This window comes from Macaca thibetana, chromosome 2 (genome assembly GCF_024542745.1).
Source record: "Macaca thibetana thibetana isolate TM-01 chromosome 2, ASM2454274v1, whole genome shotgun sequence".
In the NCBI taxonomy this organism is placed as follows: Eukaryota; Metazoa; Chordata; class Mammalia; order Primates; family Cercopithecidae; genus Macaca; species Macaca thibetana.
In genome coordinates, this window is record NC_065579.1 from 174945009 (window position 1) to 174970418 (window position 25410).

At 39.2% G+C, this 25410-nt stretch overlaps 1 protein-coding gene across 1 annotated transcript in view; it reads left to right on the top strand.

The window, feature by feature from the left end:
* The first annotated feature begins 2388 nt into the window (after positions 1–2388).
* Positions 2389–25410, top strand: part of CLDND1 (claudin domain containing 1) — an 871794-nt gene continuing 848772 nt past the window's right edge. Inside the window, exon 1 of the mRNA XM_050782101.1 lies at positions 2389–2392. The gene's annotated coding sequence lies outside the window, so the exon portion shown is untranslated. The remainder of the gene's footprint in view (positions 2393–25410) is intronic.

The window sequence follows — 25410 nt, forward strand, 5'->3', positions numbered from 1 at the left end:
TTTAAAATCTTCTAGAAATCAGTTTATTTTATGAATATTCATTGTGTAACTTTTATGAGCCAATTACTGCAAAGCAGTAGCAATACCATGAAAAATGATCTTAGTTGCTGATCTAATTACCTTATTGTATAGGGAAGAATATAAGCATTAATAAAGTAATTACACAGAATTGGTAATTACCAAGTGTGATTACTTCTACGAATGTAATGTACACATGTCATATAAACATATAACAAGAAATCAGAGTTCTGGACATAAGAGTTTTCCCTTGAAAAGTGGTAATTGACCTGAAACTTGAGGAACGATGAGGAATTAAATAGTCTAAATCAGACATGGCACAACACGCCTGTAGTCTTAGCTATTTGGCAGGCTGAGGTGGGAGGATCACTTTAGTTAAAGTCCAGTCTGGTCAAAATAGTGACACCTTGTTTCTAAATAAATAAATATGGTGAAAAAGGTGAATTCTAAGAAGGGTTTAGAATAAGATTGGTGATTGAGGCAGCGGTGAGATGAACGAGGGATTTGGGGATCCATAATAAAGTCTCCGGTCTTTATTCCAAGAGTAACCATTTAGTTTTATAGATTGTGTTGGCTGCTGCATGAAGATAGATTGAAGGGAATTAAGAGGAGTTGTAGGAGCTCATTAAAGAGACTGTTTAAAGTAAGAAATAGGTGATAATAATTTGACTAGAGAAGTGAACAGAAAAGTTTGTTATAGTTTTATTTTTTTAAGTAAACGATGTCTGATATGATTTGGCTGTGTTCTCAACCAATTCTCTCCTGTTTCCCCACCCATATCTCATCTAGAATTGTAGTTCCCATAATACCTATGTATCATGGGAGGGACCAAATGGGAGGTAATTTAATCATGGGGATGTTACCCTCATGCTGCTCTTGCTTTTCTTGTGATAGTTAATGAGATCTCATGAGATTTGATGGTTTGATAAGCGGCTTCCACCTTTGCTAGGCTCTCATTCTTCTCACTCTTGCTGCCATGCGAAGAAGCATGTGTTTGGTTTCCCTTCTACCATGATTGTTAGCTTCCTGAGGCCTTTCCAGCCATGCTGAGCTGTGAGTCAATTCAATCTCTTTTCTTTATAAATTAACCAGCCTTGGGTATTTCTTCATAGCAGTGTGAAAATGAACTAATACTGTAAATTGGTACCATGTAGTGGGGCACTGCTATAAGAATACCCAAATATGTGGAAGCGACTTTGGAACTGGGTAACAGGCAGAAGTTGGAACCATTTGTAGGACTCAGAAGAAGATAGAAAAATGTGGGAAGGTTTTGAACTTCTTAGAGACTTGGAAGGCTCAGAATACAGAAAGATGTGGGAAAGTTTGAAACTTCCTAGAGACTTGTTGAATGGCTTTGACAAAAATGCTGATAGTGATATGAACAATGAAGTCTAGGCTGAAGTGGACTGAGATGGAGATGAGGAACCTGTTGAGAACTGGAATAAATGTGACTCTTGTTATGCTTTAGCAAAGAGACTGATGACATTTTGTTCCCACCCTAGAGATCTGTGGAACTTTGAACTTGAGGGAGATGATTTAGGGTATCTGGCAGAATAAATTTCTAAGTGGCACAGCATTCAAGATGTGACATGGGTGCTTTTAAAATCATTGAGTTTTATTCATTCATAAAGATATGACTTGGAATTGGAACTTATGTTTAAAAAGGAAGCAGAGCATAAAAGTTTGGAAATTTGTAGGCTGATGATGCAATAGTGAAGAAAAACCCCATTTCCTGGGGAGAAATTCAAGCCTGCTGCAGAAATTTGCATAAGTAATGAGGAGCCAAATGTTAATCACCAAGGCAATGGGGAAAATGTCTCCATGGCATGTCAGAGACCTTCGCAACAGCCCTTCCCATCACAGACCTGGAGACCTAGGAGGAAACAATGGTTTTGTGGGCTGGGCCCAGGTACCCCTTACTGTGTGCAGCCTAGCAACTGGGTGACCAGCATCTCAGCCACTCCAGCCCTGGCTAAAAGAGGCCAAAGCACAGCTTGGGCTGTGGCTTCAGGAGGTGCAAGCCCCAAGCCTTGGCAGCTTTCATGTGGTGTTGAGCCTGCAGGTGCACAGAAAGCAAGAACTGAGGTTTGGGAACCTCTGCCTAGATTTCAGAGGATGTGTAGAAATGCTTGGATGTCCAGACAGAAGTTTGTTGCAAGGGTGGAGCCCTCATGGAGAACCTCTGCTAGGTCAGTGAGGAAGAGAAATGTGGTGTCAGAGGTCCCATACAGAGTCCCCAGTGGGGCACTGCCTAGTGAAGCTGTGATAAGAGGGCCACCATCCTCCAGACCCGAGAATAGTGAATCCACCTACAGCTTGCCTGGAAAAGCTGCAGGCACTCAACACCAGCCCATTAAAGCAGTCTAGAGGGGGGGTTATACCCTGCAAAGTGAAAGTGGCAGAGCTTCCCAAGACCATGGGAGCCCACCTCTTGCATCATCACGACCTGGCTGTGAGACATAGGATCAAAGGAGATTATTTCACAACTTTAAGATCTAATTACTGCCTTGTTGAATTTCGGACTTGCATGGGACCTGTAGTCTCTTTGTTTTGGCCAATTTTTCCCATTTGGAATGGCTGTATTTACACAATGCCTGTGTCCCCATTGTATCTAGGAAGTAACTAACTAGCCTTTGATTTTACAGGCTCATAGGTGGAAGGGACTTGCCTTGTCCCTTCCATATGAGACTTTGAACTTGGACTTTTGAATTAATGCTAGAATCACTTGAGATTTGGGGGGACTGTTGGAAGGGCATGATTGTGTTTGAAATGCAAGGACATGAGATTTGGGAGGGGCCAGGGGCAGGAGTAATATGGTTTGGCTGTGTCCCCACCCAAATCTCATCTTGAATTGTAGTCCCCATAATCCCCACATGTCATGGGAGGGACCTGGTGGAAGGTAATTAAATCATGGGGATGGTTACCTTCATGCTGCTCATGCTATTCTCCTGACAGTGAATGATAATGAGTGCGTTCTCAGAAGATCTGATGGTTTTATAAGATGGCTTGACAGCATGAAAATGAACTGATACAATGTCCAAATGTCCTTTAAGTTGTATCCATGTAATATAGTATTATTCAGTTGCCCACTGAAATTTGCTTTTGAAGAATAGTTAATGACTAAGACAAATATACAGTGATATAAAGTAGGATGGAAAGCCACACCTGCAGGATGTACTTTTATTGAAAAGCTAAAAGAAGGAGAAGGAAAAGAAAGAGGAAGAGGAGGAGGAAGAAAAATCTATGAAAATATTACTAGTTTCTTTGTTAAGTAAGAGTATAAATTAAGTGTATCTTCAATTGTATGTATTTCACTATTTAGTAAATTTTAACAGTAAGTGTATATTGTGTTTAAAATCAGAAAAAAATGAGATATGATAATATAATTTATTTCACATTTCTATTTAGAAAATTATAGCCAAAAAATGAATTAAAGAGACTCAAGAAGCACATCTGATAGATTTGCATGTGCAATTCATTTTGTAGATTAGTTAGCTGGCAAAGCAAATATGCCACTGGGATAACTCAGAACTTTAAAAGGAGTAGTCTGGGTAACAGTATTTAAGTAACACCACTATGATAACTTAACTGGGCTATGAAATGCCCAGATAGCTGATAAAAAATTATTTCTGGGTGGGGCTGTGGGAGTATTTCTAAAAGAGATCAGTGCTTGAATCTGTAGACTGAGTAAAGCAGATGGCTCTCACCAATGTAGATGGGCATTACCCAATCTGTTGAGAGCCCCAGTGGAACAAAAGGCAGAAGTTTTGGGTGAGACATCCATCTTCTCCTGCCCTCAAATATTAGCACTCCTCTTTCTCAAGCCTTTGGAACTGAACTAAATTACGACACCAAGTTTCCTGGTTCTCCAGCCTGCAGACAGCATTTCATGCCAATTCTCAGCCCCTATAATCATGTGAGCCAATCCTATAATAAATCTACTCTTATACCTCTATCTCCATTTCTCTCTATATCTATATATCCTATCAGTTCTGTTTCTCTGTAAAACTCTGACTAATATAACTACCAAAACCAAAATTATTCATCCTGTTTCTTTTAAGTGTCTGGAATATTTGTTGATCCATTGAGAGTCATAATTCTTGTAAAGATTTGCAAATCAAATGCAGATGCCTGACTGACTGGGTAACAAAACAGAATCAAATGGGGTAATCAGCTTCAAAGGTATGATTTATATATATTTTCATTTCTGTTTCTCCTCAAATTCTCCTGGTTTTATTAATACTGTTAATAAATAATGTGAGCAGAAGTCAGCATTGCCAAGTAATTAAACCCACAAGTTCTTCAAGCAAACTGCCTGGGTTTGAATTATGCCTCCCTTCTTACTGACTTTATGACTTGGAGTAAGACATTTAACATCTCTGTGCTTCAGAATCTTTATCTATGAAATGGGGATCATGGTAATACCTTCACAGGATTTTAACAAGTGGTGATGTGACTTGCATTGTGACAAGGAACATGGTTATACAGCCTAGAAAATTCTCAGTGCCTATTCTGTATAGAAGGAAGCCAGGAAGTGCCATATCCAGGTTTCTTTGTGGCCAGGAAAAGGTTGAAACTCCAGTACCATCTCAAGTGTTTCCTAGGAATATGGGATCCATATTTCCAGACTTGTCCTAGGAAAAGTCTGAGGCATTGGCGTAAAATAGCTTACTGACTTTCCAGTTGTAATACTGAAAATATTTCCATTTTCCCAAATGCACTGTAAGTACCAAGTGAAGAATGCACTGTACATGAAACCAGGCTCCCTAAACTGTTTGCTATTTATAAACAACTTAATGTGAATTCACATACTTATACTGACTTCTTTCCTTATGTAGGTTTTATACTAAATCTATTTAAATAGGATTTTGGTTAAGTCCTCAAATTTGGCATTCTTTAAAGTATTTCTACATTGCTGACAGCTAAAATGTTTAGTTTTCTTCTCAATACCATGCCCAGTTTCCATGATTTAATGATTGACTGCAATGCACTATTATTTTCTTCTTTCCTCACAAAGAAAGATATCCTACAAGGATCATCAGAAATTAACAATGGTAGATATTAGGGGCTTATTGGTTCTCTTTGAAGATTCCAGGGATTTAGATCTAAGTTGAACTGAATTCAGGTGACGAAGTAGAGCAACGAACTTGCTTTTGAACCTTGTTAATTCTTTAGTTCTAGGAAGTTGATGTGTCATTGATTACCATAATTCTTACCAGCTTAAAAAATATGCATAGTGAAAAGTCATAAAAGTCACTTCACCACATTAAATGTTGATGAAAGAAATTGCATCCTTAACCTTTGAGTCATTGATGTTGCAACAACCCCATATCTTATAGTTCTTGCTAAAGGCACACAGTAGTTTAACAAATATTTTGCTTAACTGGATAATGCCTTAATTATAAAGGGTAAATGGGAATTCTAATCCCGGTACATGTGCAGGCTTATAGGCCAAACTCAGAAGATGATGGGAGGACTTTGATTCTGTCGGCCATTTATTCACAGGAAGATCTGCTTAGAAGTTTACTTGTAGGATTGGCTTTGCTGCAAGCATACCAACTCATTCTATTATTCTAAATATTATGACATTCTTTCCTCACTTGTAAAATTGGAAGAGATTTTTTGGGGAAGAAATAAGTGAGTAATTGTCTTGGATCTTTGGAAACAATTGTGAATTATACTGAAGGCAGCTGTGGTAAAGTAAAATTTTTGGACACTTGAGATGAACCATTTCTTGTGCAGATCTCATTTACTGATCACACATCCAAAAACTCTCCTCGCTCCAAGTATCTTTGCCACCATGGTGATTTTGAAAGATATCTAGTGTTCTAGACTCACTAAAAAGTGAACTCAATAGTGATGATTTAGTAAATGCTATGGAGTGCAATACAGATCCTTGCTTTCAGGACCAGGACACTCATTATCCCAGTTTATAGGTGTTGGTTGCAAACAGCTCTGAGTTTCTCTCTGGGAATTCCCCTCAACTACAGGAAGCCACCTCTTCTAAAGTTGTGCTTCCTTCCCTGTGACAGTCTGCACCCAGTGACTGACTGTTGATGAAGGTACAATGGCCCAACTTTATTGCCTCCATTTTGGACTACTTTGAAGGCCTTTCCCAGCTCCAGAGCTTCCTGGAGGACTGACTGAGACATCTGTTTGACTGTGTTGCAGTTCCACTTGTTCCTCTCCCTAATGCTGCAGTTTTTCCATCATTTACTCGTGTTGTTCCCAAGAGCTTTCTCCCACAAAAATCTCCTGCATACAAATTTTTATCTTAGAGTATTTCTCACAGGGAACCTATCCTCTGGCAGATGAAGTCAGGAGCGACTCCAGGAAATAGATGATAAAGTGAAAGTCTAGGAGCTGGAACTACCTCTGGCCAACTGGTAATGAGGACCCCATTATAGAAGGTGAGTAGAGTACTCATAGCCCCTAACGTGTTATAGTGGTTATTGTGAAAACTTTCACTAATGGTGAACTGGAACAAGATACCTGGTGAAAGGAAATGTACAAGTGTGAGATTATCTTAGGCATTTGAAAGATTCTGAGAAAATAGTAATTATAAAGGCTGTGAAATCAATCAGACAGTCTTTGCTGGGTGCTACTGAGTCATTGAAGAAATACCTTAAAATGCTGACGATAATTAACAATTAATTAAATAATAGCTCTAAAAACTGGGGAGCTTTTTTGGTAGTAGAAAAGAGACTCAATTCTTGGAATTTGAAGGGAAGAAAAGAATGTTGTAAGACTAGTAGAATTCCAGAGAAAGTTGACTAGTCAACCATGGCAAATCTGACATGCTGAGATCAGAAGCCTATTATGAAGGCGGAGAATCCAGAGTCTAGAGATGGGGCCATTATGGGTCAAATCATCAAAAATCCTGGATTTCCAGATACTCTGTTCCCTTCGGGCCTGCAGGAATGGCCCACACATTCCTTTAAAAGGCCAGTGCTTCCCCATCCTGCTTTAAAAGACAGTATGCACTCCTCTCAGGATCTGTCCCCATCTCCTCTCCTGACCACCAGATCAATATTTAGGGTTAATTCATAATACATCCCAGCCAGAGAAGTGCCAGATCTGCCAAAAAAGGAAAAGAAATGTAATCCAAAGGATCAGTGAGACCCAGTCAACAGACAGTAGCAGGGGCCAGGAGTGTTTTTTGAAATTTGTTCCTGAGGTGCTGGATCAGGGGCGCAGAATATAAAGTTGGATAAGCAAGACTTTATTTGCTGCTTTTCTGGGATATAGGATTTAACCCCTTGGTAAGACTTTAGAAGAAAGTATTAATATACTGCTAGGATGCTCCTTGGAAGCTTGACAAAAACAAAGACTGCTCTAAATGAAGTAAGAATACTAGAACTACAGGGAAAAACAGCTGACAGAGGGATCAATAGGAGGAGAGAAGTGAACATGTTAGAAAGGATACACTACATATGGCTGGAAAACTTACCAGCTGACAATGTTCGTGGGAGGGCTAGGCAGACAATCCTTTTACCGAGGGAACAAGGATTGCACTTGGGAGAGGGATACCAGTGTCAATGGGAAGCTCAACACTGGCTTTCCCTTGCAGACCAGGATTGTCCCAAAACAGGCAATGAGGATGAAAGAGGGCAGGTGCTTAATCATCAGAAGCAAGCTGTGCACAATTACTGTAATGACAGGCAAAACCGGAGTGCCAATTCCGGGTCTGACCCGCACAGAGCTATAAAATGATTAACAGAATACAAAATTCCTGGGGAGAAAGATACATGGGCAGCAAACAGGGATATTGCTTAATTTATACTACCAAATACAAGAAAAATTAATGATTAGGAGGCTGAGAGCACCTCCCTCAATAATATACCACAATCGTTGCCCAGTTTCCAGACTTGAGGGAAATCTTGGGCCCAGAACCTGCTGACTGAAGGGGAGAGCGACTGGGTGCTCAGAACAAGGGGCTCTGCAACTCTATGGTAAATATATATAGGAATAATTCTTCCAGTTCTTTCCCCAAAGGAAATGTAACTATACATAACACTATACAATGGGAAAAGAGGAATTTCCAGAAATTTCAAGGACTTTCGTACATAGGCTCTGAGTTGGCACTGATACTCAGAAGCATGAAGCATTGTCAAGGATGTCCCGCTTACAATGGTGATTATGAAAGCCAGGTAATAAGTGGAGCTCTGGCCCAGGGATGGCTCACAGGTAAGTTCTTATTCCTATCTCCAAATATGTAATTCATTATGGGCACAACTCTCACATTGATTCCTTGGCTTGTGGAATAAGCATTATCACGATACGAAAGGTTAGGTGGAAGCTATTGAAGCTGCCCACTCCACGCCCAGTCAAAATGATAAATAAAAACAATATTGCATTTCAGCAAGAATGGTAGAAATTAAGACCTAAAGGAGGCAGAGATGATTGATGCTATCATTTAATTTGCCAGTCTGGCCCCTGTGAAAACGTTGAGATTCTATTGGATAACAGTATAGTGCTGCAGACTCAACAAACTATTATACGAGTCCCAATTGCAGCTTCTATGCCAGGTGTGGTATCATCGCTAGAGCAGATTACCATGGACTTGGGTAGATGGCATTTGGCCATTGACTTAGCAGATGTGTTATTTTCCATCTCTGTCAAGAAAGAGGCTTAAAACCAGTTTTCATTCACATGGAACAGACAATAATAAATATATACAGTCTTGGCCTAAAGCTATATTAAATCTCCAACCCTCTCTTGTAATATATTTCCAAGAGACCTCAACTGTCTGGATATTCTGCAGTATGTCATATTGTTCCACTGTATTGATGACCCATCTTAATTGGAACAAATAAGCAAAAAGTGACAAGTATGTTGGAGGCTCTGATAAGATATATGTGCTCCTTGGGAAATCATGTATAGTCCAGAGGTGGAAGATACACCCTGTGAAGATTCAAGGACTGCTGCATCAGTGAATTTTACAGTGGTCAAGGGCATGCATGTAAATCCCCTCCAAAATAAGGGATAAACTATTAAAACTTACAAATCCTATCATTAGAAAGGTAGCACAATGCCTTGTAAGCCCCTTCAGGTTCCTGGAGAGAAAATTTTACATACTTGGGAATACTTCTTAAACCCACTAACCAAGTGATATAAAAGCTATCTGCTCTTAGCAGGGCTCAACACAGATAAGAGGTCTGCAGGACGTCCAGGCTAGAATTCAGGCAGCTCTACCATCTGGGTCATAAGGCCCAGCAGACCTTATGTTACCAGAGGTTCTGTGGTGAGGAAAAGCACAATGTTGAACTTATGAGTCAACTGATATCAGATAGCATCTGGCATCTACCACCTCACTGCTGAGACAATAGGCTTATGAGAGGAGTAACCAGAATGGCAAGAATAGAGGATATCCCCTATTTGTTCCCACTTACCAAAACTTATCTAGCTACTGCCACTTCTAAATATTCAGCATCCAGCAAAGGGTACTAATACTGAGCCCCTAATATAGCAGAAGGGTAACCAGCCTATTGATAGTAAACTGATTACATGGAATCACTCTTACTCTGGAGAAGACAGCAATTCATTTTGTCTTTCCTGCTGACATAGTCTTGGTTAGCACTATCATCTGAGTGCTACAGAATATCAAATCAACTGAACAGATAATAAGCGGTCCCTCATAATAACAAATAAGACCCCAAACACCACCTACAACAATAAAATGGTTATAGTTTTGGGTTCTGTGACATGACAGCCCACTACTTCGAAGCTGCCCACCCAGTAGAGCGATGGATTTGCCTTTTGAATATTCAGTTCTGGCATCAGTGGGATATGTTACTCTGCAAGAATGGAATGCCATTCCCTAGAATGCACTACACCTCTAAATCAGGAGTCAACAAACTGCAGTCCAAGGACCTGCCAGCTTTGTTGTAAATAATGTTTTAATAGAACATGGCCACTTTCCTTCATTTACATATTGCCTATGGCTGCTTTCACACTAAAGCAGCAGAATTAAGAGTTGCAACAAAGATCATATTGCCTGTAAAGCCCAAACTATTTACTGTTTGGCCTTTTACAAAAAAAAAATATGCTGACACCTGCTCTAAGTCAATGACTATCATATGGTACAGGGTTCCCCGTAGGTTAAACACATTGGTTCTTGAAACAAACTGTGGGAATCAGAATATCTCCACATATCATCACCTCCAATGGTCCACATATGTGCTTTCCAGCCCAGCAGCTTCATGTTTTTTGAGGCTAGGAGTTCTAGTTAACTGAGAAGGATAATGCTTCCTTTAGAGAACACAGTAAAAATCCCATTAAATTCTAAGGTATGGTTTCCATCCAGTTACTTTGGGATCTCCATGCAAAGAGATCAGCACAAAGGGTAATAGGCTCTGAAGACCAGAAGGAAGCAGGATAGCTGCTATACAGTGAAAATAGGAAGTAATATGTTTGACAACTGGGTGATACAATAAGGAATTTTTTTAGTATGCTCCTGCAGCTCTTCTTAATTTTAACAGTAGTAGTAAAGTGCAATAGCCATGGCCTAGAACAACATGGTGACCAGAAGCTTATATTCCACGTGAGGGTCTGGATCACCTCACTAAATAAGCCACCTGGACCAGCAGAAGTGCTGAAGTTGAAGGAATTCTAGAATGGGCAGCAGAGAAGAAAGATGAGCATTAGTTGCAATCTTGAGACAGCAATATGGTGGGGTTTGTAGCTTATCCCATTAACTTTCCTTAGTATAGTTCCCCAGAAAAAGATACCAACCACAATTCTGGAAAAGTGGGTGGGATGAATTTATAATAGAAACCAAATGGATCCAAGAGGTACAAGGGCTTTTCTCTTCAATATATTCAATATCAGTTCGTACCATTCCTCTCTCACGACATTCCGGTTACATTGATCTCCTTATAAAAACATTCCAAGTCTTTCAAACTTCTAGGCCATTGGATTTTTCTTCCTTCTGCCAGGAATGCTCTTCTTCTGGCTGTTATCATAGTAGTCTCAATTTCTTCAAGTCTCAACTCATACGTCATCTCCCCTGAATGTCTTCACCAAACCACCCTATCTAAAGTGGCCTTTTCAGGTTGTTCTGTTTCATCAACCTGCTTACTATGTAACATTTAACACAATCTGTTAATTATTTATTTACTGTGTCTTCTCCATTAGAATGTAAATTCTATAAGGGCAGGGAACTTGTTTGTCATATTCATCATTTTATTTCCAGTACTGTGACTGGCATATACCAAGTGTTCCAAAATATTTGTTGATTCATTCAACAGATAAATAAATTCAAAAAATTAAGTTGTGATGTTGATGCAAATTTTCCTCATACCACATTCTCAGAAAGAATAATTTAGTGGTTAAGGAGTATAAAAAATTAACTTTCATTTACTTCTTATAAGGTATTTTGATAGTGATATAATGTATAATTTTATTGACTTTGTTATATGTCCATTCACCACTTACCACTATATGTGTATTACCCCATTTAATATATACAACAACCCTGTTATTGTTCCCATTTCACCTATGAGGAAGCTAAAACTCAGAGTACTGAGAAGCTCAGCCAAGGTTTATACATATGGTAAATAGATTCAGAACCAGGACTTGCGTTTGTCTGACACCAAAACCAATGCTTCCTAACCTTTCCTCTATGACATTTGGTATACAAATGGCTCCCCTCATCTGTTGCTTGGAGTTTATTTAGGAATACCCTTCTCTAGTCTTCAATTTTTTTCTTTTCAATTGTCACTAACCTGGAAAGAAGCCATTACTTTAGCCAGATGGCAGTCAAATCACACCTCTTAGAGAATGAACCGATTGCCTTTACTTTAAATGGCACATAAATCTTAAATTATCCTTTCAACATAGTGCCAGGAAAAATATAGGGGAAATGACTGAATATATCAGAAATAGTCATAAATCCCTTAGTGTGGAAAGGTTTGAAGCTTTCAACAATGGAAAGGATATTTCAGACTGTTACACATCTTGCTTCAGACTGCTGATTGAAAGACAATGCTTTCTCAGAAAAAGTAGATTTGAGGAGTTTTAGGTAGTATTGTCAAGAATTTCTGTTACCAAATTGATTTGGGAACCTTGCCAAAGTAGCATTTTCCTAGGATATTAACTTGTAATCTCCTATTTGTAATCATGGATACATATTTGCTCCATAAATGTACATGTGTTGGATGCTTTCTTATAATGATGATTATCCACTCCCAGACTGCATCCTGTTTTGTTCTTAGAGTGGATTCCTTTTTACCTGTTGGACTTATTTAGCTTAAACAACTGTCCCATTGGAGAACATAGAGCATTTCTTTGTAGCCTGGATATTCACCAAAACAGTCAACCAAAATAAAGAGTTGTAGGATTGTTAATTAAATTCAGGACTTAAACGCAAATAATATACAGATGTTCCTTGGTATGCAATAGGGTTATATCCCAATAAACCCATCATAAGTAAACTATACCCTGTCAGAAATGTATTTAATATCCCAATAAACACATTGTAAGGTTGAAAAATTGTAAGCCAAACTATCCTAAATCAGGGACCATACATATGGACTTTGCTGTCTGTTATCATTGTTGTAGTAGCAGATATCAGAAAAGGAGAGATGGGGATTGATTGTTAATTGTGTTTCTTAGATACAAAAGTAGAATAAAACACACTGAAAAAGCTTCCATTTTATTTTTAAAAAGTATATAGAGAGCTGTAGGTGAAAAAACTTTTGTTATCTAAGTCTTATAAGCTTTACAACTTGTTCTGCAGAAAGGCTACTTAAATTAACTTCAGTAACAGTGAACAAAGGGTTTATTTGATTTTACAATGAGAAATAAAATTAAAAATTATAAAAATATACTTATTAAACCAATAATTAGGTTATTAAATGAAATACAGTCATGCTTGCAACTATGTGCTAATAGTAGGAGGAAACAAAATATAAATCAAGGTCTGTCTTTTTTTGTGGTGAAATCGTACAAAATTCATCAGCCCTCTCTCTAAATACAATCACATTGAGGGTTAGGGCATCAACATATGAATCTGGAGACACACAACTCAGTCGATAGCAACATGTGCTCATATCGTAGCTCCATTGCTTCCTTCCTGTTTGAATTTGGACAAGTTATAAACATCTCTAAGCCTCAGTTTGAAAATCTATAAAATATGGGTAATTCTACTACTCAACACACAGGATGTTGACTTGGATTAAAATAAACATTGCATTTTAAGGACCCATTATAGTATCTGGGCATAGAAAAAGCACAAAATAAATATGATATTGTTATGAGTTTCCACTGCTATTCCAATACTGATTAAATGTGAAAAAGGAAAAAGCCCTCATTTCTCTTCTTCACGGTAGTAAGAAATGGTAAAGCTGAGTTTGCGGAAAGGAGAAAGAGTGGGAAGAAGCAGCCACCCTGAGAAGAGAAAAGCAGGATGAGTCCCTGAGGCTTTGAGTGGGAGTAAGAAGAACATTTCTGTCCAAGAAGGGCATTGGTGCTTCATTGCCCAGAGACATATTATGTTTCCCATCAGTCTGTCTTTTCCAATAGACTCACATCTCAAGGAGTAAAATGACCAAGTTTTATAAACCTTTGTAATCCTTACATTATCTGAAATTGTGCTTTGCCTGTGGTCAATGTTCAATATTTTTATATAGTTTATATGATGTTTAATAATTTAATTATATATTATTTAATTGTGATTATTCTATCACTTTGCTTAACCAGTATTACCAGGGTCTGGCCACTATAGAGGATCAGATCATCCAGATTTCTCTGAAGCATGCAGATTTGCTGGGGTCCTAAACAAACACAACCGTGTTAGCCTAACTCAAATAATCATGACAGTCCTTCAGTTACTTAAGAGGAATGTTGTGATTTTGATATTTTATTATAAATAGAAAAACAGAAACCCTTAAATAAATTCCTAACTCTCTTTGAAGTCACCCCTTCGTTAGCCATGTTTTAAGTGTTTACATATTTTTTGAAAGTGGTGTGTTTTCATGGGTTTTCTCTTTCCATTTGTTTCACTTATCACTGTTATCCTGTGGTTTCTAGATTATTTTTGTTTTTCTCCAAGATATTCTACTAGGTTGCTTCCTTATCTTCATTTTTTTTCCTTTTCCCAAAATATAGAAGTTAAAGATGGAAAAGATACATTGCTCATCCTCAAGCCTCTCTTCTTCCATGGTTGGATAATACTCTTAATAGATCAATTTTTCCAACTTAGCTGAAAATGATTCAAGCAATGGGGTTTCCACCACCTCCTTTGAAGGACTATTTCACAGACTGACAGATCTCATTATGTGGTCATTTTCCCCCTCATTCTCTGCCTACCTTTTCTTTGCTCAATTTAATCCTGTTTCTCTTAGTTATACCCCTTTGGATAATTCAGAGAAATTCCTTTTACCTTCTTGCTCCCTATTTTCCTAAAATATTTACAGATGGTTATTATTTCTCCTTAGTCATTATTTGGCCCAGCCATTTGAATTAGATCTTTCATCTTTCTCTGTTATCCAGTGCCCCAACTTATTCAATATTTTGATATTCGTGCTCAGAACTTGTCATTTTAAAAAATGTTCTGACTACTTCAGAATGAAAATTTCCAAACCTCAGCATGAGACTTTTTTCTCGGAAACTTCAGGATAATATCCACACTCATTGCGGTACAGAAACAATTCAGGGCTACAACAGTTGCCATTAACTTCAGTTGTAACATTAAACAATGTGCTTCTGCCTGGATAAAATTCTCCTTGTTCAAGTCCTGTCTTTTCCATGAAACCTCATTCACAGCACTTGGCACCATTAGGGGGAAGGCCAATACTACATTGTCTGAAAGAAAAGGAATACTTTTGCCCCAGAGCATTTAGAAACATCCTGAAAGAGGCACCCTTCTTCTGAAGGAAGGATACAATTTTTCAAAAAAATAAAATTTTGATTAGAAAAGAGAATTGTCTTTCAATTTTCTCTAAAAATCAAACTCACTACATGCTCTGAGATCTCCAAAATAATTTCATTTTCCAGGTGCAAAGTTTTTTAAAATTTCAATGTCTTTTGGGGTACAAGTGGTTTTGGTTACACGGATGAATTCTATAGTGGTGAAGTCTGAGATTTCAGTGTGCCTATCACTCAAATAGCGTACATTGTACCCAATATGTAAATTTTTAAACCTTGTCCCTCTGCCACCCTCCCTGCTGTGAGTCTCCATATTTTATTATATCACTCTGTATGCCTTTGCATACCCATAGCTTAATTTGGTTTTCCATTTCTGAGTTACTTCACTTGGAATAATGGCCTCCAGCCCCACCCAAGTTGCTGTAAAATACATAATTTCATTCCTTTTTATAATATTCCGTAGTGTGTATATATACCATATTTTCTTTATTCACTCATTGGTTGATGGGCACTTAGGTTGGTTCCATATCTTTGCAATTGTAAATTGTGCTGCAATAAACATATGCATGCAGGTGTCTTTTTGATATAATGACTTATTTTCCTTTTGGTAGATACCCAGTGGTGGGATTGCTAAATTAAATGGTAGACCTACTTTTATTTCTTTAAGTAACCTCCATACTGTTTTCCATAGAGATTGTACTGATTTACATTCCCATCAGCCGTTTATAAGTGTTCCCTTTTCAGCATACCCATGTCAACATTTACTGTTTTTTGAATTTTTAATAATGGCCATTCTTGCAGAAGTAAAGTAGGATTTCATTGTGATTTTAATTTCCATTTTCTTAATAATTAGTGATGTCAAGCATTTTAAAAATAAGTTTATTGGCCATCCAAATTCATTTTTATTGGGGTTCTTTACAAGCCAATGTTGTAAGATCATTGGAACATGATATTCTAAGAAATGGATGATTTCTTTAGAACTGCTATGTATTGTTATTTTATTAGTAACATAAATATGGATGATGAGAAAAAACATATTGCAAATATTATCTTTGGAGTTCCTAGACACCACCAATTCTCTGAGTATCTTCCTTCTTGATCTCCTGGGTGGTCATTGAATGAGTCAGATGTCCTTTACTAATATCTAACTCATTTTTCCTTATGTGAATGACTATTCTCTCTCTCTCTTTTTTTTTTTTTTTTTTCCTGTTGCTAGTTACTCCAGCTATTTTGCAGTGCCAAATTAAGCTACTAGGGTAAGTTGTTAACATTTGCTTTGTTCACTGATTTTGGAAATGATGAAAACATGGGACAGATGCTTGTGAACCTGGAAAATCTTCAGTATAAGCCTGTTAGAATCATAAATAGAGGCCACACAATAGAGTAGAAATACATGAATTTTGGAGCCAGATGGACCTAGTGTAGACATCTCTGCCTCTCTGTCTAATCTAAAGCAAGAACCTTAATTTCTATGAGCCAGTTTTATCACATTCCTTTCCAAATATTCTCTTTCTCTCCCTCATAATTTGGAAGTATAATTTGGCATCTACTTTTTAACTAGTGATTACTTTTTTATCTTTAAAATCTTACCTGTAACAGTTACATCTACATCATTTACTAAAATTAAATGATGTTATGATCTCCACCCACTGTATTTACTTGGTCAAATCTATCCATTATCTCCACAAGAACTAGACCTTTAGGATAGTTATACTCTCCAAATGAATCCTTCACTTCTCTTCCAACTCCTGGGTTTGCTAAAATAGTTTTGTATTTTGCTTCCTTGTTAACATGTATTTTTCTTCACAGAAGGTCTGTTTTATGACATGAATTCTCACTTACTTATATTATACTTTTTAATTATATTAAAAGCATTTATTCAGAATTTGCTGTGAATATTACCAAGTTAATTGTGCACAATGCTCTATTATAGGCACTGTTTACATCTAGAGAGTTTGTACACAATTTTCTTGGTGAATCAGACTGGTTTCTCAGGTAATTGCTTCAGTCATAGTGCATGGAGTGAGTAGCTGAATAAGTTTTGGATCTTTATGGTATCTGAAAATGAAGGATATCTTAGGGAGGTATAAGAATCTTCTATGATAGCACTTTTTTTCTCATTAGTCAATAAATGTAGCTATCTCTTGAATTTCCCATTGGTGAAGATGAGACATTTGATGCCAGATGGATGGCTTCCCCAAAGTGAATGATCCATTGAAAAGTAAGGTAGAAACTACAATGTCTTTTATGAGCTACACAAGGGCTGAATACTGGAGATGAGTGGGAATCCCAGGATCAGGGAGAGCTGTCTTTGAGGCTGACTAACACAGTAGTGTACTTTTTGTTTCATTGAGATTTGCACTGAAATAATTGTAGATGTTTATGTAGCTGTAAGAACCAATACAGAAAGATCCAATGCACACTTTGTCTAAATTTTCCCAATGGTAACATTTTGAAAATCTATAGTGAAACATTGTTAAAACCAGAAGATTTACATTGATATAACCCACCTATTTCTATTAGCTTTACTACTTTTACTCCTACTAATCTCTGTGTGCATGTATGTACTTGTGTCTGCATGTATATATTGAGTTCTATACAATTAAATCACATGCATTGTTTGTGCATCAAACACCTCAGTCAAGATACTGCACCACAAGTTTCCAACACCACAGGAATTCCTCCTGTTATCTTTTCATAACTACACCCTCCATTCTCTTGCACCACCTCTCACCCTCTCTTCAGCCCTAACTCCTGGTAGTCACTAATCTGTCTTTCCTTTCTGCAGGTGAATGCTTAAACAAAATTTAGCAAAAGTATATCACAAAATACCACTTATCAATGAAAAATAACAGATAATTTATACAAACAACTTGATGACTCTCCACGGGACTATTCTGATTGAAGACAAAACCCCAAAGTTCTCTTCCTTCCTTCTTTCTTTTCTTCTTTCCTCTTTCTTTTCTTCTTCCCTTCTTCCCTCCCTCCCTATCTTTCTTTCCATCTTTCATTCTTTCATTTCACTTCAGCTGGAAGAATTTCCTTTAGGTAATAATTAAGAATAGGCTTGCTAGTGTAAAGTTATTTTAGTTATTTTTTCCTTTCAGAATGTTTTTATTTCCCCTTTAATCATAAATAATAGGGTTTTTTTAGATATAGAATGCACAGTTGACAGTTTTTTTATCACTTGAAAAATATAGTGCCACATCCTATGACCTGCGTGATTTCCAGTGAGAAATCAACTGTTATTTGAATTGGGACTCCTCTATAGGTAATATGTTACTTCTGGTGGGTTTTGGAGCAAGATGGCCGAATAGGAAGAGCTCCAGTCTCTAGCTCCCAGCGTGAGCGACACAGAAGATGGGTGATTTCTGCATTTTCAACTGAGGAACCGGGTTCATCTCACTGGGGAGTGCCAGACAATCAGTGCTGGTCAGCTGGTGCAGCCCGACCAGTGAAAGCTGAAGCAGGGCGAGGCATTGCCTCACCTGGAAAGCACAGGGGGATGGGAATCCCTTTTCCTAGCCAGGGGAACTGAGACACATAACACCTGGAAAATCGGGTAACTTCCACCCTAATGCTGCACTTTACCAAGGGTCTTAGCAAATGGCACACCAGGAGATTATATCCCACACCTGGCTGGGAGGGTCCCATGCCCATGGAGCCTTCCTCATTGCTAGCACAGCAGTCTGCAATCTAACTGCAAGGCAGCAGCAAGGCTGGAAGGGGGTGCCCGCCATTGCTGAGGCTTAAGTAGGTAAACAAAGCAGCCAGGAAGCTTGAACTTGGTGGAGCCCATAGCAGCTCAAAGAGGCCTGCCTGTCTCTGTAGACTCCACCTCTGGGGACAGGGCATTGCTAAACAAAAAGCAGCAGAAACCTCTTCAGATGCAAATGACCCTGTCTGGCAGCTTTAAAGAGAGCAGTGGATCTCCCAACATGGAGGTTGAGATTTGAGAACGGACAGACTGCCTGCTTAAGTGGGTCCCTGACTCCTGAGTAGCCTACCTGGGAGATATCCCCCACTAGGTGCAGATGGGCATCCCACACCTCACATGGCACAGTATACCCCTGAGACGAAGCTTCCAGAGCAAGAATCAGACAGGAACACTTGCTGTTCAGCAATATTCTATCTTCTGCAGCCTCCATTGCTGATACCCAAGCAAACAGCATCTGGAGTGGACCTCAAGCAATCTCCAACAGACCTGCAGCTAAGGGTCCTGACTGTTAGAAGGAACACTAACAAACAGAAAGGACACCTACACCAAAACCCCATCAGTATATCACCATCATCAAAGACCAAAGGTAGATAAAACCACAAAGATGGGGAAAAAGCAGGGCAGAAAAGCTGGAAATTCAAAAAATGAGAGTGCATCTCCCCCTCCAAAGGAATGCAGCTCATCACCAGCAATGGATCAAAGCTGGATGGAGAACAACTTTGACAAGTTGAGAGAAGAAGGCTTCAGTCCATCAAACTTCTAAGAGCTACAGGAGGAATTACGTACCCAGCACAAAGAAACTAAAAATCTTGAAAATGAAGAATGGATAACTAGAATAATCAATGCAGAGAAGGCCATAAACGAACTGACAGAGATAAAACCATGACACGAGAAATACGTGACAAATGCAAAAGCTTCAGTAACCGACTTGATCAACTGGAACAATGAGTATCAGCGATTGAGGATCAAATGAATGAAATGAAGTGAGAAAAGACGTCTAAAGAAAAAAGAGGAAAAAGAAATGAACAAAGCCTTCAAGAAGTATGGGATTATGTGAAAAGATCAAATCTACATCGGATTGGGGTGTCTGAAAGTGAGGGGGAAAATGGAACCAAGTTGGAAAGCACTCTTCAGGATATCATCCAGGAGAACTTCCCCAACCTAGTAAGGCAGGCCAACATTCAAATTCAGGAAATACAGAGAATGCCGCAAAGATACTCCTTGAGAAGAGCAACTCCAAGACACATAATTGTCAGATTCACCAAAGTTGAAATGAAGGAAAAAATGTTAAGGGCACCCAGAGAGAAAGGTCGGGTTACCCACAAAGGGAAGCCCATCAGACTAACAGCAGATCTGTCAGCAGAAACTCTACAAGACAGAAGAGAGTGGGGGACAATATTCAACATTCCTAAAGAAGAGAATTTTAAACCCAGAATTTCATATCCAACCAAACTAAGTTTCATCAGTGAAGGAGAAATAAAATCCTTTACAGACAAGCAAATGCTTAGAGATTTTGTCACCACCAGGGCTGCCCTACAAGAGATCCTGAAGGAAGCACTAAACATGGAAAGGAACAACTGGTACCAGCTATTGTAAAAACATGCCAAAATGTAAAGATTATTGATGCTAGGAAAAAACTGCATCAACTAGCAAGCAAAATAACCAGCTAATATCACAATGACAGGATCAAGTTCACACATAACAATATTAACCTTAAATGTAAATGGACTAAGTGGTCCAATTAAAAGACACAGACTGGCAAATTGGATAAAGAGTCAAGACCCATCAGTTTGCTGTATTCAGGAGACCCATCTCACATGCAGAGACACACATAGGCTCAAAATAAAGGGATGGAGGAAGATCTACCAAGCAAATGGAGAACAAAAAAAGCTGGGGTTGCAATCCTAGTCTCTGATAAAACAGACTTTAAACCATCAAAGATCAAAAGAGACAAAGAAGACCATTACATAATGGTAAAGGGATCAGTTCAATAGGAAGAGATAACTATCCTAAATATATATGCACCCAATACAGGAGCACCCAGATTCATAAAGCAAGTCCTTAGAGACTTACAAAGAGACTTAGACTCTCATACAATAATAATGGGAGACTTCAACACCCCACTGTCAACAGTAGACAGATCAACGAGACAGAAAGTTAACAAGGATATCCAGGAATTGAACTCAACTCTGCACCAATCAGACCTAATAGACATCTACAGAACTCTCCACCCTAAATCAACAGAATATACATTCTTCTCAGCACCACATCACACTTATTCCAAAGTTGACCACATAATTCGAAGTAAAGCACTCCTCAGCAAATGTAAAAGAACAGAAATTATAACAAACTGTCTCTCAGACCACAGTGCAATCAAACTAGAACTCAGGAATAGGAAACTCAATCAAAACCACTCAGCTACATGGAAACTGAACAACCTGCTCCTGAATGACTACTGGGTACATAATGAAATGAAGGCAGAAATAAAGATGTTCTTTGAAACTAATGAGAACAAAGATACAACATACCAGAATCTCTGGTACACATTTAAAGCAGTGTGTAGAGGGAAATTTATAGCACTAAATGCCCACAAGAGAAAGCTGGAAAGATCTAAAATTGAAACTCTAACATCACAATTAAAAGAATTAGAGAAGCAAGAGCAAACACATTCAAAATCTAGCAGAAGGCAAGAAATAACTAAGATCAGAGCAGAACTGAAGGAGATACAGACACAAAAAACCCTCCAAAAAATCAATGAATCCAGGAGCTGGTTTTTTGAAAAGATCAGCAAAATTGATAGACTGCTAGCAAGACTAATAAAGAGGAAAAGAGAGAGAATCAAATAGATGCAATAAAAAATGATAAAGGAGGGGCGGAGCAAGATGGCCGAATAGGAGCAGCTCCAGTCTCCAACTCCCAGCGCGAGCGACACAGAAGACCGGTGATTTCTGCATTTTCAACTGAGGTACTGGGTTCATCTCACTGGGGAGTGCCGGACGATCGGAGCTGGTCAGCTGCTGCAGCCCGACCAGCGAGAGCTGAAGCAGGGCGAGGCATTGCCTCACCTGGGAAGCGCAAGGGGGAAGGGAGTCCCTTTTCCTAGCCAGGGGAACTGAGACACACAACACCTGGAAAATCGGGTAACTCCCACCCCAATACTGCGCTTTAGGAAACAGGCACACCAGGAGAGCATATCCCACACCTGGCCGGGAGGGTCCCACACCCACGGAGCCTCCCTCGTTGCTAGCGCAGCAGTCTGTGATCTACCGGCAAGGCAGCAGCGAGGCTTGGGGAGGGGCGCCCGCCATTGCTGAGGCTTAAGTAGGTAAACAAAGCTGCTGGGAAGCTCGAACTGGGTGGAGCTCACAGCAGCTCAAGGAAACCTGCCTGTCTCTGTAGACTCCACCTCTGGGGACAGGGCACAGTAAACTAAGACATACAGACACCTCTGCACAGACGCAAACGACTCTGTCTGACAGCTTTGAAGAGAGCAGTGGATCTCCCAACACGGAGGTTGAGATCTGAGAAGGGACAGACTCCCTGCTCAAGCGGGTCCCTGACCCCTGAGTAGCCTAACTGGGAGACATCCCCCACTAGGGGCAGTCTGACACCCCGCACCTCACAGGGAGGAGTACACCCCTGAGAGGAAGCTTCCAAAGCAAGAATCAGACAGGTACACTCGCTGTTCAGAAATATTCTATCTTCTGCAGCCTCTGCTGCTGATACCCAGGCAAACAGGGTCTGGAGTGGACCTCAAGCAATCTCCAACAGACCTACAGCTGAGGGTCCTGACTGTTAGAAGGAAAACTATCAAACAGGAAGGACACCTACACCAAAACCCCATCAGTACATCACCATCATCAAAGACCAGAGGCAGATAAAACCACAAAGATGGGGAAAAAGCAGGGCAGAAAAGCTGGAAATTCAAAAAATAAGAGCGCATCTCCCCCGGCAAAGGAGCGCAGCTCATCGCCAGCAACGGATCAAAGCTGGACGGAGAAATGACTTTGACGAGATGAGAGAAGAAGGCTTCAGTCCATCAAATTTCTCAGAGCTAAAGGAGGAATTACGTACACAGCGCAAAGAAACTAAAAATCTTGAAAAAAAAGTGGAAGAATTGATGGCTAGAGTAATTAATGCAGAGAAGGTCCTAAACGAAATGAAAGAGATGAAAACCATGACACGAGAAATACGTGACAAATGCACAAGCTTCAGTAACCGACTCGATCAACTGGAAGAAAGAGTATCAGCGATTGAGGATCAAATGAATGAAATGAAGCGAGAAGAGAAACCAAAAGAAAAAAGAAGAAAAAGAAACGAACAAAGCCTGCAAGAAGTATGGGATTATGTAAAAAGACCAAATCTACGTCTGATTGGGGTGCCTGAAAGTGAGGGGGAAAATGGAACCAAGTTGGAAAACACTCTTCAGGATATCATCCAGGAGAACTTCCCCAACCTAGTAGGGCAGGCCAACATTCAAATCCAGGAAATACAGAGAACGCCACAAAGATACTCCTCGAGAAGAGCAACTCCAAGACACATAATTGCCAGATTCACCAAAGTTGAAATGAAGGAAAAAATCTTAAGGGCAGCCAGAGAGAAAGGTCGGGTTACCCACAAAGGGAAACCCATCAGACTAACAGCAGATCTCTCAGCAGAAACTCTACAAGCCAGAAGAGAGTGGGGGCCAATATTCAACATTCTTAAAGAAAAGAATTTTAAACCCAGAATTTCATATCCAGCCAAACTAAGTTTCATAAGTGAAGGAGAAATAAAATCCTTTACAGATAAGCAAATGCTTAGAGATTTTGTCACCACTAGGCCTGCCTTACAAGAGATCCTGAAGGAAGCACTAAACATGGAAAGGAACAACCGGTACCAGCCATTGCAAAAACATGCCAAAATGTAAAGACCATTGAGGCTAGGAAGAAACTGCATCAACTAATGAGCAAAATAACCAGTTAATATCATAATGGCAGGATCAAGTTCACACATAACAATATTAACCTTAAATGTAAATGGACTAAATGCTCCAATTAAAAGACACAGACTGGCAAACTGGATAAAGAGTCAAGACCCATCAGTCTGCTGTATTCAGGAGACCCATCTCACACGCAGAGACATACATAGGCTCAAAATAAAGGGATGGAGGAAGATTTACCAAGCAAATGGAGAACAAAAAAAAGCAGGGGTTGCAATACTAGTCTCTGATAAAATAGACTTTAAACCATCAAAGATCAAAAGAGACAAAGAAGGCCATTACATAATGGTAAAGGGATCAATTCAACAGGAAGAGCTAACTATCCTAAATATATATGCACCCAATACAGGAGCACCCAGATTCATAAAGCAAGTCCTTAGAGACTTACAAAGAGACTTAGACTCCCATATAATAATAATGGGAGACTTCAACACTCCACTGTCAACATTAGACAGATCAACGAGACAGAAAGTTAACAAGGATATCCAGGAATTGAACTCATCTCTGCAGCAAGCAGACCTAATAGACATCTATAGAACTCTCCACCCCAAATCAACAGAATATACATTCTTCTCAGCACCACATCATACTTACTCCAAAATTGACCACGTAATTGGAAGTAAAGCACTCCTCAGCAAATGTACAAGAACAGAAATTATAACAAACTGTCTCTCAGACCACAGTGCAATCAAACTAGAACTCAGGACTAAGAAACTCAATCAAAACCGCTCAACTACATGGAAACTGAACAACCTGCTCCTGAATGACTACTGGGTACATAACGAAATGAAGGCAGAAATAAAGATGTTCCTTGAAACCAATGAGAACAAAGATACAACATACCAGAATCTCTGGGACACATTTAAAGCAATGTGTAGAGGGAAATTTATAGCACTAAATGCCCACAAGAGAAAGCAGGAAAGATGTAAAATTGACACTCTATCATCGCAATTAAAAGAACTAGAGAAGCAAGAGCAAACACATTCGAAAGCCAGCAGAAGGCAAGAAATAACTAAGATCAAAGCAGAACTGAAGGAGATAGAGACACAAAAAACCCTCCAAAAAATCAATGAATCCAGGAGTTGGTTTTTTGAAAAGATCAACAAAATTGACAGACCACTAGCCAGACTAATAAAGAAGAAAAGAGAGAAGAATCAAATCGACGCAATTAAAAATGATAAAGGGGATATCACCACCGACCCCACAGAAATACAAACTACCATCAGAGAATACTATAAACACCTCTACGCAAATAAACTGGAAAATCTAGAAGAAATGGATAATTTCCTGGACACTTACACTCTTCCAAGACTAAACCAGGAAGAAGTTGAATCCCTGAATAGACCAATAGCAGGCTCTGAAATTGAGGCAACAATTAATAGCCTACCAACCAAAAAAAGTCCAGGACCAGATGGATTCACAGCTGAATTCTACCAGAGGTACAAAGAGGAGTTGGTACCATTCCTTCTGAAACTATTCCAATCAATAGAAAAAGAGGGAATCCTCCCTAACTCATTTTATGAGGCCAACATCATCCTGATACCAAAGCCTGGCAGAGACACAACAAAAAAAGAGAATTTTAGACCAATATCCCTGATGAACATCGATGCAAAAATCCTCAATAAAATACTGGCAAACCGGATTCAGCAACACATCAAAAAGCTTATCCACCATGATCAAGTGGGCTTCATCCCTGGGATGCAAGGCTGGTTCAACATTCGCAAATCAATAAACATAATCCAGCATATAAACAGAACCAAAGACAAGAACCACATGATTATCTCAATAGATGCAGAAAAGGCTTTTGACAAAATTCAACAGCCCT